Genomic DNA, 5,407 nt, shown 5'->3' on the forward strand with positions numbered 1-5,407 from the left:
GCAAAAACAATTGTGCAATGGTGTAAGTCTACGATGGATCCAAGTAATCTAGGCACGTCAATGGTTTGTAGATATTTTTGGTTGATCACTAAATCTAACTTGAAAAACTATCTAGATTGTTGTACAGTTGCGGGATCAAGTGACATGCACTCATTTATGAGTTCAAATGCAAGTTCACTAGTAATTTATACGAGACAAATGGTATGTTTTTACTCTTCATGCATGTATTGTTTGTGGGAAGAATGTGAATCACAAGAGTGGGTTAACAAATTGTCTTGTAGACTGTTGGTTCCCATTGATACATATCAAATTCCCAAAGCACTACAATTGAGTGAGATTGAGACATCAGTGGATTTGACCATGTATCCGACCTAGTGGATTCAAGTGATTTTTTGAGTTAATTTTTTTGCAAGTATTCTTTTTGGTTGATTTTGTTGTACATCACACTTTATTTTTGGTATTAATTATCACTTTATAAAATGTAGGTCATGTGTATGCAGTTGTTGTAGAAGAGAACAATGAAGAAGGAACATATTACTATTTGTGTCATTGCGTTGAGCCTAAAAGAAAATTGACAATCACAATCATTGATAGAGAGGGTATTGAGAACCCAATAGGGTCTGTTGTCGTGACAGGAGCATGGCTTAGGAGATACCCTATCAAGAAAATTGATGTTTGGTTGTTCAAGGACTTTGAAACACACAGACATATTCTTCATTTCTCTAATCTTGTTTTTGCAACAAATATTCATTTGATGAAGTATCGTGGTAGACCTCATAACAAGATTTTATGGAAAGTTCATGAATCTGACCACAAGGCAATACTTGACACAATATGGGTTAGAGCCGATCTTGAAGGCTCACTTGATTGATTCTATGGTTCAGAGTAGAATGATTTTAAGAATTTTGTATATATCATCGACGAATTGTTCTATATTCGTCTTTTGTATATATAAATGCCCATGAGCTATTTTTTACATGTTTAGAGGCATAATTTTGTATATTTAAATGGAAATGAGCTGATTTATACATATTTAGATGCCAAATTTTGTATATTAAAATGGCGATAAGCTGAATCGCACATATTGTAATGCCAAATTTTGTATAAAAGCCCATACGATGATTTGTAAGATATTTTTTTGTATATTCAAATAGCTAAGAGCTGATTTGACTATATTTAGAGGGAAATTTTTGAATAATATGTGACAATGTTTTTTGACTATCTTTTGTGTCTATGTTTTGTGACTATGTTTTGAGTTTATGTGATGTGATAAGGTCAATCATGAGAATTATTGATTCTTGCATAATCATGGAGAATTATTTAAGTCATTATCAGGTCATAGGAGTCATAGATTGAGTGTAGATACAATTTGAGCAAAAATTATCATTATTGTCAAAAAAGTTGTCAAGCAACTTGTACATCGCGTCGGTAGGGTATGACTCTTGACGTTCTGACACTTTGGGATGCACAAGACAAGAATACCTAGCATAAACCTGCCCACATGAACGTGCTTGTGAGGTCATTTTGTGCACACGATGAACCAAATCAATTCTAGCCTCTCTTGCAACTTTGCATTGTATTGAACTGACAGTTTTTGTAGCAGGCAAACAAATGCTACCAATTGAAAATGGCTCTGAGTCATCAAAAACCAAGATAGGCCATTGTAGAGGAGCCTCATGCAACCCCACAGGTTCAAACAGATCATTCATACGTGTCCTGGATTGGAAGAAACAATTCATCAAATTTTGACAATTTTTTGGACTCGGGGCAATTGAGAGATCACATCGGTAGGGTATGACTCTCGATGTTTCGATGCTTTGGGATGCACAAGAGGAGAATGCCTAGCTTAAAACTACCCACCCAGACATGCTCGTGATGTTAGTTTGTGCACATGACTAATCGAATCAATTCTAACCTATCTTGCAACTTTGCATTGCATGCAACTGATAGTTTTTGTAGCAGGCGAAAAAATGTTACCAATTAAAAATGGATCCGAGTCTTCAAAACTGAGATAGGAAATTGTAGAGGATCCTCATGTAACCCCATAGGTTCAAATAGATTGGTCATATGTATCCTGGAGGATTGGAAGAAACAATCCGTCAAAGTTTGATGATGTTTTGGACTTAGGGCACTTGAGAGATCATGTCGGTAGGGTATGACTCTCAATGTTCTAATGCTTTGGTATGCATGAGAGGAGAATACCTACCATAAACTTGCCCACCTATATGTGCTCATGACGTCAGTTTGTGCACACAACAAACCGAATCAATTCTACCCTATCTTGCAACTTTGCATTGTATGCAATTGATAGTTTTTGCAACAAACAAAAAAATGCTACCAATTAAAAATTGCTTCGAGTCATCATAAATAGAGATATGCCATTATAGAGGAGCCTCACATGACCCTACAGGGTCAAAAGGATTGGTCATATGTGTCCTAGATTGGAAGAAACAATCCGTCAAAGTTTGATAACTTTTTGGAATCAGGACACTTTAGAGATCGCGCCAGTAGGGCATGGCTCTCAACGTTTTGACACTTTGGGATGCATGAGAGGAGAATGCCTAGCATAAAATTTCCCACCTGGACATGCTCACGATGTCAGTTTGTGCACACGACGAGCAGAATCAATTCTAGCTTATCTTGCAACTTTGCATTGCATGCAACTGACGGTTTTTTTAGTAGGCGAAAAAATGCTACCAATTGAAAATGGCTTTGAGTTATTAAAAATTGAGATAAGCCATTGTAGAGGAGCCTCACATGACCCATAGGTTCAAACGGATTGGTCATATGTGTCCTGGATTGGAAGAAACAGTCCGTCAAAGTTTGACAATGTTTTGGACTCAGGGCACTTGAGAGGTCGCGTCGGTAGGGTATGACTCTCAATGTTCGGACGCTTTGGGATGCATGAGAGGAGAATTCCTAACATAAAACTACCAACCTGAATGTTCTCGTGAGGTCGGTTTGTGCACATGATGAACCAAATCAATTCTAGCCTATATCTTGCAACTTTGCATTGCATGCAACTGATGATTTTTGCAGTAGGCAAAAAATGCTACCAATTGAAAATGGCCCCAAGTCATCAAAAACCAAGATAGGCCATTGTAGAGGAGCCTCATGTGACCCCACAAGCTCAAAAAAATTGATCATATGTGCCCTGGATTGGAAGAAACAATCCGTCAAAGTTTGACAATTTTTTGGACTCAAGGCACTTGAGAGATCGCGCTGGTAGGGTATGACTCTCGACGTTCTGACACTTTGGGATGCACATGAGGAGCATGCTAGGCGTAAACCTGCCCACCCAGATGCACTCATGACATCAGTTTGTTTACAAAAGAACCAAAATTTGACCATTGCGAGTGTGAGGGTGCTCTCACACCACACACATATTGTTGTTTATATTCACATTGTCGATTTTTGTTATTTATATTCATATTGTTGATTACATAGGCAAATATTCATTTAAATTTATAAAAGGGCAGCCACCAAATACAATTAATACACAATAATGAACTAAATACAAGGAGTTTTGTAGGGTTAATTCAATATTTTAGAAATTTTATCAAATCATATTCCATGATTGCAATATTTTATATCATAGATTTTTGCTGTTTATATTCATATTGTTGATTGCATAGGCAAATGATCAACTAACTTTATAAAAGGACAACCACGAAATACAACAAATACACAATAATGAACTCAGTTACATTTATTGGATCAAATATCAACATTTATATATATATAAAAAAAAGGCATGTCTGCCAAGTCAATACAAGTATTTCAAAAATGTGGCATATGCTATGTCTAGATCGATATACAATAAAAATGTAGAATATATCTACATGTATTGGTCATTCTATGACCACAACTAGCAGTATATGATCCTAAACTTGTGGTGGATCATCGAAATTGAGCCTCTTCGATGCAATACGCGGCTCTGTAGATGGCTGCAAAACCACAATTCAAAAGCCAAGTTAGAATTATTTTATAGAAAATAGTTCATAATTAACAACATAACTATGCATTTAATTATAATTCCTTTGCAATTGAAATGTAGATTACCTCATCGACTGATCTTGGAGCTAATGTCTTTGCTCTCCTCTCCTTGTCACTCTTAGGAGTTTTCTTGAAGAGAAAATTAAAAGGATCCACATTATGGCTGAACCGCGAAGGGGGATATTGTAGATTAAATGTACAATTAATACAATTTATTAACATAAATACATCAAAAACACTTAAAAGATATAATATAGAGAACAATGACGTACCAGTGCCTGAGATGCTTCTCCAATGGACTGAGGATGACTCACCATCGATGGATAAACTATCGCTATTACCTATACAAAAAATGATCAAAGATTAAATACAATTAATATAATGATAAGTATTGTAGGTTAAAAACAATTAATGTAATATATTAAACAAAAGTGTACCGGATCCTAAGATTGTTCTCCAGTGCACAGAGGAGGGCTCGCCATTGATGAAGCAACTATGGATATTTCCTATATGAAAAAATGATAAGATTATAATTTATCATAGGTTCACATGTACACATGCATATAATCATGAAATCAAGAAAATAAAGTAGAGATACATACCTCGGCCCTCTCTTGATCCATGGGCGAATCAGGTGCATTCAACAAATTCACATAGCTCAATGTCCACTATACATGTAAAATAGACAAAAAACACTAATCAATCTACAAACCCCAACTAAGACTTGATTTCAACATTTTCAAACAATTGTACAACTAAAAATGTGTTCAATTACCTTCTTCCCACATTTTGGCATCTTCGAGGAATTCTTTTTCTTAGGATGAGGCCTAGATGCGGAGGGGGTACCCTAAAAAAAATAAAATTGACATGAGATATTAGTACAGATAATATATTAAACATAATTTAAAAAATCTAAAATGAAATGACTTGCATATTCCATCAAAACAATACATAAAAAAGGTTGTACAAAATATGAATATCGTATAGCCTTGTAGGCCAAAATCGATTGCCAAGAGCATGATGCCATCAATCCGGGACATTTGGTCCCCTAACAACACCTACAAACCAAAAATTGGACCAAGCATTAAAGATATTTAGTATATCTTGAAATATTTTTGAATTCAAAGTGTACTATTTTATTTTAACATGTTACAAAATTTATACCTCAGGCATCAAAGTTGCAACTCAAGTAATTGCGAGAGGAGTATGGGATACCACTACTGCATCTTGAAATGCATATTATTTGTCTCAATTTAAATCGATGTATACATGAAAATTCATTAATGTAATTATAAATTTAAAGTGACTGATAAATAAAATGCTATGAATTCAAATCAACACACCTATGTCTGTTGCTGATGGGCAAACACCATGTCCATCAACTCCTCTGTTAGTGCCAAATCCTCAGCCA

Source organism: Cryptomeria japonica, chromosome 3 (genome assembly GCF_030272615.1).
Source record: "Cryptomeria japonica chromosome 3, Sugi_1.0, whole genome shotgun sequence".
Classification (NCBI taxonomy): domain Eukaryota; kingdom Viridiplantae; phylum Streptophyta; class Pinopsida; order Cupressales; family Cupressaceae; genus Cryptomeria; species Cryptomeria japonica.